We start from the raw sequence: 16485 nt of genomic DNA on the forward strand, positions 1-16485 counted from the left end.
CTAGCTCTGAGGTCCCGGGTTCGATCCCCGGTCGGGTCAATGTAAAAATTGTCATTTCTACATTGTCTCGGGTCTGGGTGTTTGTGGTACCTTCGTTGTGAATTCCATAACACAAGTGCTTTAGCAACTTACTTTGGGTTCAGAACAATGTATGTGATGTTGTCCGCATTTATTTATTATTTATTAATCAGGTTTCGTGAAGCTCCCACTGCTGGGCACAGGCCTCTCCTAATTCAAACCTCTATCTTTTGCATCGTCTAGTCACGTGTGCCCCACTTATATATCAAGATCGTCACACTTCCTTCAGGGACAAAGATGATCGTCTTCCAGTGTCTAGTTCTCGATAATCTTTACCTATTTTCCCACGTTTTTATAAACTCATTTTCTTGTTTGTTTGTCGTTCCGGTTGGATTTTAGCAACTCAATTTTGAGGCGCTTCCCGATAAGGTAGCAGGCTGGACTTTTTCAGGTTAGCTTCAATGCAATTTACAACCAAAACTAAGTATATAAACTGTCAAAATTTGTTAAAATTCGATATTTAAAAACGTGGGTTTTTAGGTTTTTTAATCTATTTTTTTTTCGGTTAAGGCCGTCTAAGGGTCATATCACTGAGTTACCGACTGGTTTTGCCCAAATAAATGATTTTAATAGTCCACAAATGCTGTATGCAACAGGAAGAAAGTTGAAGAATGTAAATATAAACATGATATGCGGTCACGTGGCTCCAACACGTGCTTCTTCTACATGAATTAAACATTGTCCACAATAGGCTTCCTGAATTGTTACCATTTCTTCTTTTTGGAATTCATACATGCTTCTCAACTGGAATTATCTATGGCAAGCCCATATCGGAGACAGGGATCACCTGGTGATTTCAGTCTACATTTTTTAAAAACCCCATACTTAGGTATCTATAATATAAATATAATAATATGTAAATACATAATATAAATGTCAGCTTAAATATAAAAAATAAAAATAATACTTGAGCATTAACAAATGATTATATAATTATATGCAACGCCTTCCTCTCTCCTAACTTACCATTTGCTGTGCCCATCAGGATCCACAATTGATGCCATCTTAATTGTATTACCATCTAATCTTACATTGTGGATTTGCAATAAAGAATATGAATATAAAAAAAAATACATTAATTCAAGTTATTCTACAAACTAGCACTTTTTGAACGTCAAAGAACCGTATAAGTATAAACAGGTCCCCGTATCGCCCACCCTTCACCGCTTCCTAACTGCTCTGGAGGTGAAGAAGAAACAGCGCAACAAACTCCACAGCATGCTCTGCAGCATGACTATAGTATGGGCAAAGGCAAGGACGGAATCGGGCTGCTAAAAGCCGACAAGAGTACATTACCTACTATTATCCCCAGGTTTGAGGGGGGGGGGAATATATGGAAAATAATCAGAAAGGACAGCGGGATAATCCTTCTTAGAAGTCAGGCCATATTTTCGCTGAAGTCGGGTTGGTCAAAATGATTTATTCAAATTTGACGTCAAAGTCGAGATTGGAATACTCGTCGTCGTCGTCGAATTTGACGTACAAAAAGTGATGAGTACTTATTAGCCCATCGTTAGTTCAATGTTTTGAATTCTAGGTAATACTGTAAGTAATATTAGTGGCAACAAACACTAAATATGTTTAATATATAAAGTTCCCAAATATTGTGAGCTATTTTCGGAAAGGCGTTGTCAGTCTGATATGGAACAGGATTAGCAAACCAACAAGCAAGATAGATACAGAAAGTCCACTTTCAACAAGATTTAATTACCCATCTACGGACCAACCGCGTCAAGCATAGCTTAGCCTGTGATCGTTTCACGTGTGCGGTTATAGCTTAGCTACGAGCTCCTCCAAACCAAATTATGTAAGTGGTAATTATTTAAGTTAGTTCACAACTCTTCGATACTTTTCACCATCTTTGAGGCGTTTTATCTATCTTTAGTATATACTAGCTGTTGCCCGGGACTTCGTCCCCGTGGGTAGAAGATATAAGTTATGGTTTATACCTGCCCTGTTTTATTCACATTTTCCATTGTATCTTCGCTCCTATTAGAGAATTTTTCAATTTGGACCAGTAGTTCCTGAGATTAGCGCGTTCAAACAAACAAACGATGGACGACCTCCGTGGTCGAGTGGCGTACGCACCGGTTTCAAGGTGTCGCTAGCTCTGAGGTCCCGGGTTCGATCCCCGGTCGGGTCAATGTAAAAATTCACATTTCTACATTGTCTCGGGTCTGGGTGTTTGTGGTACCTTCGTTGTATCTGAATTCCATAACACAAGTGCTTCAGCAACTTACTTTGGGTTCAGAACAATGTATGTGATGTTGTCCGCATTTATTTATTTAAACAAACAAACTCTTCAGCTTTATATATTAGAGTAGATTAGTGTAGATTACTTACCAATGAAACAAGTTGCTCTACTGAATTACCTGTCTAACGTCCAAATATATTGTCAGCACAAATCTATATTTAACTCTCATCAATTAGTAGGAAACTATCACCATTATACACTGATCTCTAGAGATCTTAACTGCGGTTAGTCTAACTCAACTTAGTTTGTAATCTCCGTAATGAAATCCAATCTATTTGTGGGTTACTAAGGGAAGTCCCAAGGGATATAGGACAAGGTTTCTGGGAAAATATTTGCATGTTACCTTACTGCTATTCCCATAGAGGAAAAAGTTTTAATGTCTCTGTTAGGTTAGTTGTGTGTGAGATTGTGAATTTGTGAATTTTTGGTACAGAATATTTGTTCATTTGATATAGGATTAAAATTTATTGAAATTAGTAGGTACTACGAAGTACGAACAATGATGAATAATTATGTTTGAATTGAAGTTCCTTTACGATGTTATTTTTTGTTTTTAATTGGATCTCAATCATGGCATTTCTTCCATTCGTTGCAAACCAAAGAAATATTACCTATACACTTAAACCTCGGTGTATCCTAGCAGAAAGAATTAACTGTCGTTTAACCCGCAACAATATTAAAAAGGAGGAAAAAAAGAAGCAGATATTGCGAAAATGAAACACTTGAGAAACTTCTTCTAATTAATTTATTTGCAAGAAAAAAAACCTTTTAAAATAAATAAATAAGATTTATCATATTGATGTTATTAATTGCTATTAATTTAAAATATTGTAATTGACTGTTACAAATTTTGATATACTTTATGGACTTTTATTGCTATCTGTTCTTCACTAAATATAATATCTGTACCAGTCTACAACTAGCTAATTATGTTAACAACAAGACAAGGTCGTTACCACTCACGTGTGATACAGTACGCACCATCCAAACGTGATTATTATTTAGCGATCAATCTTAAGATTTATATCCGGATATTTGTACGTCAATTTGTATGTGATAATTTAATTGTTGTTTCAAATCATTTTCGAGTGTATGTGACTTGTTTTTTGGATCAAGTCATTCAAATAATTCTCTTTGATATATTTGAGGGATGCTCATCATTCTTCCTTACGCTTGTAAGGAAAAAAGACAGTTCGTCTTTAGCAGTAACTTATCTGACAATAATTTCTAAAGTATTGTTATTGTCAAAGAGGGATATCCCACTTTCACAATCACAAAAGATTCTATATTATAAGAGCTACGGGAGTGTGTTATCACCAAAACTTACTTACGTACTTCAAGACGTGGTGATAGTCAGTTCCCCTTCCCCAATTGTTCACTTAACAATAAATATAGTGTCGCGAGTTCGATCCCCGTAGTACAAACAATTGTGTGATCCAAGGAATCTTGTCCCTAGTCTGAGTGTCTTCGTGCATGTGACTTGGATGTTTGTGAAACCTCCGCGACACAATGATAAAATTCCTTAAAACTGGAGTCATTTAACAAATATAAGAATAAAAGAAACATTTCTCGTGAAAGCTCATACATAATTCACTGTTTAGTGATGACAGTCGGGGTCACTAATACGAAAACGGTTATCATCTAAAATTGTTCAGTTCCGGTGATTACAATGAAGAACAACGGAAATGATGACGCCTCATTATTTGTAATGTTAGTGTTTTATCATGTATAATGCGGTTTGCTTTCTATTTCATTTAGTCAAAAATGTTTTTTTTAATATTTGTAAAATATTGGTCGGCAATTGTTTCGCAACCTTTAAATGAATTGACACCTCAAAACGCAAGATTCCAAATTTCGATATGTAGAGTCCAGGTTTTCTCATAATGTTCTTTTTAGATATTTTCTGTGTTACCTTAGAAATAAGAGTAAAAATAAGGCTTAGAAATTTAAAACTAAGCATGATAATCGAGATGGTTGATCATTATTTTTCTTAATCTTTTTTGTACGATACTCAAACTACTGGACATAAAAAAGGATAATCTATACTAATACTAATACTAATATATACTATATATACTAATATATAAAGCTGAAGAGTTTGTTTGTTTGTTTGAACGCGCTTATCTCAGGAACTACTGGTCCAAATTGAAAAATTATTTTTGTGTTGAATAGACCATTTATCGAGGAAGGCTTTAGGCTATAAACCATCACGCTGCAACTAATAGGAGCGAGGATAGGTACAATGGAAAATGTGGAAAAACAGGGCAGGTATAAATCATAACTTATAACTTCTACCCACGCGAACGAAGTCGCGGGCAACAGCTAGTACATTTATAACTATGAAACTTGGGTTTGAACCAGATAAACACAAATGTTATAACACAAACCACAATTACAAAAAGTATCCATTCTACATGTAACTAACTACCTTTTGTCCTTTTCACACAATCCATCCAATTTTTCTTAGGCCTGCCTTTCTCCCTCTTCATCAAACCACGAGCTTACGGGGACAAAATCTAGTCTTACAATATTTCATTGAAAAATAGACTTTATTATCTACAAAGGCCTAGCTTCGGTTAAACATAAGAGCCTATATTTTACGACCTCTTAAATCATGGAATCGTATGGATGTGAAGTTAAACTTACACTTGGAATCAGTTTTAGGTCGACTTTGTTAGATAGTGGTGAACGATCCAGTTAATAAGGATGGTGACACATGTTGAGACTTTTGCAACAAATAATACTAATATTATAAACGTGAAAGTTTGTTTGTCTTGATGCATGCTTGATACTCTTTCAAGCATAAACCACTGGATGGATTCGGATGAAATTAACACATAGGATACAGTTTATTTATTTATTTAACAATTTATGTACACAGACAAATAATATAGAGAAACAAGATTTGAAAGAACATGTACAAAGGTACTGCTTATTTCTTAAAGAAATCTCTTCCAGCAGACCTGCGAAAGGAGAAATCAATTAGAAATACAGACATAGGTGCACAAATTTACAGGAAACAACAAGGAAAAGACTACAAAAAAAATAGGAGAAAAAAAATTGATTACAAATACAATACAAGTACTGGTTTATTTTTAATTATATTTTGTGTTTTCGTTGATTTTCGATTTGTAACGGGAGCCGCTGGCAACAACTAGAGTCCACAGTATTTCTTCGAAAACAATGAAAGAACTCTCAACTCTTAAAATAAAACTGTTGCCAATGAATGTGCAAGCAAGACCTTGTTACGCGGGATGTAGTGAATGTTGTTTTCACACTTGCCACTTGCCACTTGCCTCATCTCATCATCATCGTCATCATCAGCCCATATACGTGAACTGCTGGACATGGGCCTCCCCAAATGCATGCCATCGAGATCTATCTTCGACTGCCCGCATCCAGCTTCTAACCAAATTTTCAAACAATAGAAATCGTATTTACGACCTCCGTGGTCGAGTGGCGTACGCACCGGTTTCAAGGTGTCGTTAGCTCTGAGGTCCCGGATTCGATCCCCGGTCGGGTGAATGTAAAAATTTCACATTTGTACATTGTCTCGGGTCTGGGTGTTTGTGGTACCTTCGTTGTATCTGAATTCCATAACACAAGTGCTTTAGCAACTTACTTTGGGTTCAGAACAATGTACGTGATGTTGTCCGCATTTATTTAAAAAAAAAAAAATTACTACATTTTGTAGGCCCGTAACAGCCAAAAATCGGCTTAGAAACAAGTGCTGTTTGCTTCTGCCCTAAGTTAAAACGTGCGTAAATATTAGCGATATTTTTAATAAAACAGAAGTTCAGAGGCACTAGACTATATAACGCGCTCATGTGTGTTCAATGATATTAGATTTAACCGTTTATTATGTGAATACACGATTTTGTATTAAACTGTTACTATGTCAAATATTTTCTGGAAAACTCAGGAATACATTTTGTACTGGCAGAACAAAGAGAAAGGTAATCATTGAAATGAAACTACTTTTACGGATTTTATCGCGGTTTAATTTTAGATTTTAGTTCCCGACGTTTCGAAACCTTTGCAGGTATCATGGTCACGGGCAGACTGATTATCATTACATGATAATCATTTATTAATTTAAGTTTGTAGGGTTTCATTTTAATCATTTTTTTTTTAACTTTCACACATCGCCATCTAGTCTCAAACTAAGCAGAACTTGTATTATGAGTACTAGACAACTGATAAACATACTTATACTTACACCCAGACACAGAACAAATGATCGTGCTCATCACATAAACATTTGTACTGGGTGGGAATCGAACCCACGACCTCCGATATAGCAGTCAGGGTCACTAACCACTAGACCAACAGGCCCGTCAAATATTCTGCAAATAGGATAGACGTCATCACTTTTACATGTAATTTTTTAAGCTAGCTGGTGTCGACATTTCCTAGCTACCCTGAGAGAAAACGTCGAAACAAACTCAGGGGTTATCGCCTCTTTTAAAGTCCATACAATATAGTTTTTCATGAGTAATTTGATTATAGTAATAGTCGAAAAAAAAATCAAAATTCATTTATTCAAATTAGGCTACTAAGTAGCACTTTTTGAAGGTCAGGTTACATTGGACAGCACCCAGTTTCGCCCACCCTTCACCGCTTCCTAAGTGCTTTTGCTGTGAGAGAAGAAACGGTGCAACAAACGCCCCAGCAGCGAGTGATTATTTAACTCTGACTGTCGTAGTGATCACGGTGTTTATTGATCGGATTAGTGTGTTGCAGATTCAAACCCGTTCCAAGCACAAAAGTAAGTTATTCAAAGTTATAGATTTTCTTAGTTAATCTAAACCACAATTGATAGTCGGTGAAATATTACTAAAAAAGGAAACCTCTTATTTCTTTTCTATGTAAGAGGATTTTGCCCAACAGTGGGATACCATTTTTACCAGTATTTCTGTATGTTTCTACGTCAGACATATTATAAGAATCGTTTGTTATGCGTCATTCTCTTGAAGTTTAACTCTGCAATACACAGTGTAGGTACTTATAATAAGCTGACACTAACAAATTAAATAGTAATTTGTACGAACGTATTATATTTTAGGGTTACGTATCGAAATTGAAAAAAAATAACATTATTTCTCCCTTTGAATATTAACAATAATCTTCCAAAGAAAATAAATATTAATTTCCATTCCTGTATATCAAAATATGTCAACTCTCAGAAATTCTAAACACCAAAATTCTAAGACATAATATTATTTTTGTGTTAGAATGACTCAGAAGTTTAATTCACAAACATACAAGAAAACATAATTAACTGTCAGTGAAAAACTAGTTCTCAGAAATCCTATTCCAACGTTATATCTTTTTGTGAAGATTTTCGTTATAAAATAAATGACACATCATATTTGATCTTACATATCAACCATATGTATGGAGATGGAAATATTTATATATTTCTGTTCATTCACGGAATAACTTCATGGAGAAAGAGCCGGTCCTTTTTAAAGGCGTGCACGGGGACACAGGTCCAGCAGGCAGAAGCCTTGTTGAGAACTTTAATCTAAAATGGTATAGTACCAGTAAAGGTATGGGACCTTGCCTTTTAAAAAAGCAAACATGGACAAACCAAGGTATTATTATATGCAAAACTATTGGATATTGCGGAGATATAACCAATTTAGAGTCATCATCGGCCTAGCCTTTTTCCAACTATGTTGGGGACGGCTTCCAGTCTTGACTGTCTATCTGTCCTCCTCAACCCAGTTACCTAGGCAATAACGAGTTTGGACTATTGTATGTTAAATTGAATACTAAGGCACCTGTCTTTCAGCACATGAAATTGGCAGGCGGTGAAAAAAGTGATCTCTATTATGAAGCCAAGATAGGCAGTAAGATTCAACACCAGTGAGATAGACTAGGGGTGTAGAGAGGTGTGACACCAATTTCGTCATTCCCGGTCACAGACCCGGAGTGGGTTTTTTATATGTTATAACATATTTATAAGCACGGTAAAACCAATTACTCTAGTCAAGAAAAATATAGTTAAAATATGTAAATTATATGCATAAAATTTGCGTAAGACGGCTGGCAGGAGCTGGATGCGAGAAGCCGAAAATCGATCTCAGTGGCGTGCACTTGGAGAGGCCTATGTCCAGCAGTGGACTGCGATAGGCTGATGATGATGATGATGATGCATAAAATATGCTTGAAATAAAGGATAGGTAAACATGGTGACGTCTAAAAAGGTTGAGGTTGTTTCAAACGGTACACATAGTATATTACATACCTACCCATAAGTGCGAGTTATTCTTTTTAATTTGTATGACCAGTTTTATGTGAAAGAATGGAATCTGTTATCCATAGACTGACCGAAATGGAAGGAGAGATGCCTTTGACTTGCCGTGGGACACGCATGGCTGATAATAGTAATAAATAAGTAGTGGACCTTTGCAGCCTCTTGAGATTAAAAAAAATACAACTTTAAACACTTTTCTTTTTTAATATCTAATGTTAAAGTACTTCAATAAAAGAATATAAATAAAAAAACCGATATCAATTTCCACAAACAATTATGCCGATAATTATAAACAAATCTTTATCTTTATCTCTTTATCAAATAGTCATATACTGAACCCTCTCAAGCCAGTGCAACTCGTTCCGACACACATTTTTTAACAATAATTCATGTTATTTTTTGTCATTTCCAGTCACTTCCCTAATGATCTGTGTGAGACGATTAAAATGTCTACGTCATCGGCATTTCCATATAATTTAGCTACACAAACGTCTGTCGCTTCTCGCACGTTTATATCCGTAGTCTTTTGAATTATAATTGTCTTAGTATTTTTTTTGCAAAGGTTTTTTTTACTTACATATTATTATGAAGCGCTGTCAAATTGACATAATCTAAACAAAGGTTATGAGGGTCAAAAACACAACGAAGCGCTTCGAGAAAAGGTCTTGGCGGGGGCGCTACCGTGCCCCCAGATAATATTTAAAATATATATTGCAAAAAGCAAAATGATGTTTGAATATGTTTTTTTTTAAACAGTACTTACCAAGGATTTTAATTCTTGTGTCACGGGGAGTCACAAGCACTCAGACATAGGCGAAACCTGGATCACCGCTTGCCCTACGCGGGGCTTGCATCATTGTTGCACCACGGAGGGGTGGGGGGTAACAGGGAGTTTGACTAACGTTCAGACTTCATATCATAAGAATTAGACATTAATAGATAGCATAATATCGATTTTATCCAACAGTGGCAGGGAGAGGGTTATATAAGAATTTCTTCACTCGCAAGACAGCTTTGTAAAAAAAAATCTAGTAACTCTATACGTTTGGTATCAGAGTAAAAAGTCTAGATTGGTTTGCAATACCTAGACAGACAGTTACCTAGTCTAGATTCTTTAGACTAACTGTAGTTAGTTAAATATCTAATTAACTGGCATTTTATATAACTGTTTTATGCAACATGTTCTAAAAGAATCGTGGTTCAAAATAATTGGTTTATCTAAAATGGTGTTACACTGCTAAAGTATGTGTATTATTATTATAACATGGTTGTGACTTTTCAGGGAGTATATCTCATAAACTACTGAATCGATATTGAAAAAAAACTGTGTCTGGACACTGGAGCTCCGTACAAATAAGCAGAATTAAATTATAAAGTTATGCTTGTTACGTAACACGGAGCTTATTTGCTTTTACGATAATATGTTTGTTATTTTAAAAAACCCTCCTTCATGAACGAATTTAATCACAAACATACAAATCACGTGCCCAAAGACACCCACTCAGAAAAAGTATCGTGGATCACACAAATGCTTGTCCTACGCAGGGATCGAACCCGCGACCTGTCGCGCACAATAGGTTTGGAGTGGTGACCTCAACCACTCGGGTATCCGTGCACTGCATATATGTCTAAGTTTAACAACAATCTTACCACATGTATCCTACATTTAATCTTAGCTAATAAATGAGTCATTTTGTCGTAAAACGGTACCTACAGTGAAATAATCTTGATTTATCTGGTTTTAACTTGATTATTATGTTTGCGATGAGCATTATTTAATTTGTTGCTACAATCTTACTAAAGGCGGTGATAGTAAGTTGTTTTATTCGTGTCTCGATTATGAGTTTATGTCTAGAATTTAAGTAATAAACAGTCATTTTATAGTAAGTAGAATATGAGCTCTCACTTTTTTGCAACGCCTGAAAAAGGCCGTTATGCTGAACTTCAATTATATGTATTTAACAACTGTACAACCTTAATATGCAAATAAACATTTTGAATTTTGAATTTGATAGTAGGTCCACTGTCACCACCTTTTACCAATACAACCACGGGTATTAAGTAGTAGGTGCATAAAATTCGTGATACATTTTTATAACATCCGCGTACAGTCTAGGAGTGTCGCGTTAAGTCAGTAAGATTCGGACACTATCCGCTTTCTCATCCGAAGAGGTGGGTGTCCATGAGGATTCCCCCATCTGACTAAAAGAAATAGGCGGTGGTTGGAGCGTTTTCTATTCAAATAGGCTGGTTGATATTTATCACCCAATAAATTAATGATCGTAATAACCGTTGCTTAACCTCAATCTTTGATTCTTCCTGTTAAAGAGGCAAGAAAAATATCACTGTTCATGAGATATGCTTGGTGAAAGACGGACAGATAGACAGCAGTGTTCGAGTAATAAGGTTCCGTTTTTACTCTTCGACTACGGAACCATAAAAAGAGTTATACCATTCGGATCGTGTTTTGCAGTTAGGTAGTCAAAGAAACCCTTTACTAGTTTTGAAAACAAAAACTAAACTAATTTATATAATTGTGAAATGGGAATCAGGTTAAACTAGAAGTTAGTTAACGAATGACCTAATTGTAACTCGATAGTTTATTAGGTTTCATCTAGTAATTAACTTGAATATTCAATTTATTGTTTCTCAGTTATATCGCTTTACTTCTGTTGCTATAATACTCTTGTAGAGAGAAAACTAAACTACTCTTCTTAAAGGTTGGCATTGTTGACCGGGTTTTTAAGATTTGTCTTAAATTGGTTGATATCCGGTGGACGTCTCCGGGTAACTTAATTTTTATTCCATGTTTAAAAATATTGGTCCGTGTGCATTTTCAATGTTGACATGTTCGGATTATGTCAAATTTTAGAGTTAGCAACCCTTTTGATAAGAAATTTACCGCCATATTAGCAAACGTCACTGATGACGTTACTACAGAACTATAGATCTTTTCCTTCACACCCTAAAAGTGTACACTTTGTAGCTTTCTTAATTAAATATGGTAGATTGTCAGTATTTGCAACTAAAATCAGTGAACCTCCTCACGATAAATAATAGGTAGAAAATTTAAAGATCTTTTTACACATTAAATATACCGTGCGGTCCGAATTAAATATGGAAATACTTGAAATTACACATACGTCCCACAGCTGGGCACAGACCTCTTCCCGCGTAGGGAAGGTTTGAGCATTAATCACCTACATTACAAGCTTCCGTAAATGTTTTCAGGAGTATTCACGCTCTTCTATGATAGTATATCTCCTGTCAATTTAAGGGTTGTCTGGAAGATATCGATAAAAATAATACCGCCCTTTTTTGTGAATTTAATTTTTGTTTCATGTATTTACCACAGTTCAACTCTACCATAATGTAATACAATAAATATGTTTAATAATATACTGTTATTGTTGTTTTATAATAAATACCACAAGAAATGTCCGAAATATGTAAGCAAAGAGGTCAATCCTCATTAGTTTATTTTTTATTCTTTAGGTAAAGGTTTTTAAAAGCTATTTTGTTTAAAAATACGAACCTCTTACCCAGAGGTGAACGAACTATAAAAAAAATGTAAAACAATAACAATAAATTCTCGTTTCGGATTAGTTTGTTGTACGCCGATTCCCACGTTGCCACCTCATTTCCTGCAATGCGTGTTCATCGAAAATCGATATAACTTTACAACTGCGCAATCTTTTACTGACAATGTTGATATTACAGACTAAGCCGCTGATAAGTCGCCGGCGCAACACTAGCTTCCCATTTAGTATTTCGCTCGCGCACAAAAAAGACGTATTTCGATTTATCGATAAAAAAGTGTACGAAATTCCGCCATCACTATTTCGCGTGAACGTTCGATTTTTAATCTGTGCTGATTTTGTTAATTGTATTTTTTTATTCGTCGCGTTCGGTGCCTTGACCATTCGGCGTTTTGTGTTTATTTAAATTTATTTCTTGAAGATGATAAATGGTTACAGAATACAATATTTCCTATATTTTGCTATAAAGTAGTTTGTGTATTGATATATCAATAATTAGATATATATTTGTACTGTGTTTCATATCATAAAGTGTTTCATCATTCACGTGGCTTGGTGAGTATTTTTTACGGTTTTTCGTCAAGGTTTTTGTGTGTGTGAGTGAGGTGTAACGAATCGTAATTACTTTAAGCCAACCACCGTAGATTTACTCTATTTAATGAGGTTTTTTACTACCTATTTAAATGTTTTATTGCTTTTAAATTCCGTTTGTGACTTCAGCCTTGAAACTGATTTGGAGAACCGAGCGTTCGTAAAGTTTAACTTAAGTGTAATACTTATGTATTCGTAGATATTAATATTATTGTAACGTTTAATTTAATAGTTTAGTGCAAAGATTTCTTTAGAACTAAGTTTTTCACAACATCTTCCAAGAGCGTGACTTAAACGTCACTTAATATTGAGTCTTCTTTATTTCCTCCTTTAAGTCCTTCATGGAAAGAAGCCCCAACTTTGCTAGTTGCTAGCTTCCGATGATATACAGTAGATTATCATGCGTCTATACAATGCAATTATAGTTCAAAATGTTAGTGTTCAGAACTCACGACGAAAGGACATAAAGTGATTGTACGTAGTATCCTTAGACTGGTCCACCTCTATTCTACATACAATCTTGTTGTGTGTTTGATGTTTATATTCATAAATTTCTTCATATTACATTTATATAAAAGTACTGGAATAAATAGTTAAAATAAAGAGATATACATAGGTTGGACTGATGTTCCCTAATATATACAACTGCCTTTCGCCATCAACTACCAACGAGGAGATACTCCCCCAAACACCGCTAACCATCCAGAAACTTCAGACTCTTACAAATCGACGCAGAAAGACGTCAAAAAGACATCACTAGACAAGTCGATAATTGAGCATCATATTCCTAAGATCCTAGCGAGACAAGTTTTATTTCCAAAATCTTTTGCGTCAAATTTGATCAACCGAAACCTTGATCTTCAAGCTGATAGTACCGCGTGCAGCACGGTTATAAATCCTGTGCTTTTCAATGTTCTGCATTATATGAAAGCTGTATTGCCCACTAAATTTCGTCTTTATCGAAACGAAAAGAAAAGTCAGTATTTCGGCTGGAACATGACATAAATTAATCTTAGGTACTTATGGTTTTAACCGGCTACAGTCCATATTTACATATCCCTCATTCCATAAGCTTTTCCCCGGGAAAAATACCGGTCAGAGCTTGACTCTAATCGAAAGTCGGGATGACCTCGGTCGTGGAGCAAAGTTACTGATAATAACACCAATTTATCCGAAAATTTCCATTCATTACTTACACCTCTACACAGTTATTATTATTAGAAATTTTAATAACCTACCTCCACCTTCAGTAAGATGGAAAATTACCAGAAAACTTTTCTTTCCAATTAATACGAAACCCGACATCCATTCACCATCAGCTCAAAATTTTCCACACGGCCTACCAATTTTGGGTCTCGCGCATTAACCATTACGTGGTACAACAATATGTGCCCTTTCTTTTACATTGAAAGCGAGCGATGGACGCGTACTTTGGAAATGTGACCATGGGATTGCCTTAATCCGTTGCTCAAATGACTCAGCGAATACTTAACTCTTCGTTCCACTTTGAGAGACTTTCACTTAGCACAGTAAAAGAATCCGGTCAATATAATAAGCAATAAAGTGCATTTATACCAGAAATAATAAAATGATTTCTATAATCATAAAATAAGTGAAGACGTGTGTCAGCCGACCACTTAGTTTTGAGATCTGCTTTGGTCAGTTTCTAGCTTTTTTATGTCGGATGGGAAAACATCAAGAGACTCCTTCAACTTTGGGTTGATCGGAAGGGAATGTCAGACTTTTATTGACTAAAACCCATCTATGTTTTTTTCTCTTCCTCTCGTTACGGGGACCGCGGCAACCGTTTAAGACGATCTCGCTTGTCCCCCAGGCATCAGAACTAATCCAAGAAGACAGTTTCTACCAAGTTAATTTTTCGTACAACCCTGTTATCGAAACGTCAAAAACACGTCACACAACGTTTTGTCCTCAACAAACAAGTCAATATTTGAATGATGGTTAGTCCATCTTTGTGCGCATTGTTATTTCTACTATATTATGTGTATATATGTATGTATATTCTACTATTTAAATTGCTATTGTGGAAGAGACGATGTAGATGATGATGATGATTCCCGGATATAAACTCTTTGCATTAAATATTTTTGAATTCCATTAAATATTTTTTCTGAGGTCGTTGAAGGCAAAAAATGCTAACTTAAAACCGTGCTATTTCTGGAAGGTGACCCCTGCATTATAGCCTCGTCTTTTTCTTCAAGCAGAGAAACAATCGCGAATTGACGTCATCACCTCAACTTACATTATGATGCTAATTTCAGCGCAGGATTTGAACCTCTAACATAGTTGCTTGACCTGACTTTCCTCGTGTTTAAACATTTACACAAGAAAAGGCTTTTGTGTGAAAAACGGCAAATGAATTAACTTATTTCACCATAAGCCTGTACTATGAGAATCTTTGACAAGGGTTGTTCCCATTGTGGAAGAGAGACGGCTATATCATTTGTGAAGTGGCGTCTCACTTCCACATTAACGTACATCTTCGTTGAAGATATCATGGTAAAGGTCCTTACAGTAAATGGTAATAGTTGAATATTTGCACATTGATAATTTTACAGTCACTTTGAAGTTTTGGCTATAGTTTTATGGTGTAAGTAATATTTTAATTTATGACCTTTATAATGGTGGAAATACGAAATATAATGCATTTAGAATATTTATTACTACAAATGTAGGAAAATCGAATAATCTTATTGAAAACTCATTTTGAAATCGAACGTCTATAACTATTGTGACCTGTGCGCATATTTAATAAAAAAGTGCAGTTAAACAAATGCTTTCTTTTTACGAAAAAGCTTTCATATAGCCTTTACAAAGACATCTTAATAAAATATTCTAGTACTGTTTTTAGATTTTGATAGCCTGGTTTTAGTCTAGATTTTTAAGTTTACAGTAATTCTCACAGAGCTTCAAATTGGTACAGCTGTTTGGAGCACCACTAAACTTATTAAATCGCGAGGAAAAATTTTATACTTAGATACTTCTAGATCAAATAAGACAAAATATCCTATTGCACATGCTTTGGCATGATCTCATTTCAATACCGTTAATGGCAACACTGACTCAATTATCACTTCCATTCTACAAATAATGTTGCATACACTAAAAATAAAGTCAACAATAAAACCACAAAAGCTCAGCTAAATAAATTGACCTGCATTTTCTACACTTGATTTAACCTTTAAAGTTTTATCGAAATCTGTTTAGCAGTTTCGGAGATTAGCTCATATGAATTTTAAAAACAAATAACTGGTCTTTTGTTTATTACTCCTAGATAGACCTCTTCAAAAACACCTCTAATGGTCTATAAAATTGCATAATAGGCCACAAGATATAGTCAGGTTGTTTTCAACCATTCATAATCGCAATTTACCATTCATTCCCAAACAAGGCCAGTTGCATTCGGTTGCCGGGGTCGACGGCCGCGCTGCTAAATCTCGTCAAGGTTGCCCGTCAACCTTATGCTATAATAATTTAGACTAGCGATGTGGCCTGGCTTTGCCTGGTTTATGCGGTCCTTTTTTAAGTAACTAGCTGTTGCCCGCGACTTCGTCACCGTGGCATGGGTAGAAGATATAAGTTATGATTTATACCTGCCCTATTTTTTCACATTTTCCATTGTATCTTCGCTCCTATTAGTCGCAGCGTGCTGGTTTATAGCCTAAAGCCTTAAATAAATAAATAGATAAATGGTCTATTCAATACAAAAAGATTTTTTTAATTTTGACCAGTAGTAGTTC

At 35.3% G+C, this 16485-nt stretch overlaps 1 protein-coding gene across 1 annotated transcript in view; it reads left to right on the forward strand.

Moving 5' to 3' along the window:
- Window positions 1-12444: 12444 nt before the first annotated feature.
- The window catches only part of LOC113505698 (neural/ectodermal development factor IMP-L2-like), a 72677-nt gene continuing 68636 nt past the window's right edge, over window positions 12445-16485 (forward strand). The window contains exon 1 of the mRNA XM_026888506.1: window positions 12445-12688. The gene's annotated coding sequence lies outside the window, so the exon portion shown is untranslated. The remainder of the gene's footprint in view (window positions 12689-16485) is intronic.

Source organism: Trichoplusia ni, chromosome 26, assembly GCF_003590095.1.
Source record: "Trichoplusia ni isolate ovarian cell line Hi5 chromosome 26, tn1, whole genome shotgun sequence".
Taxonomy (NCBI): Eukaryota; Metazoa; Arthropoda; class Insecta; order Lepidoptera; family Noctuidae; genus Trichoplusia; species Trichoplusia ni.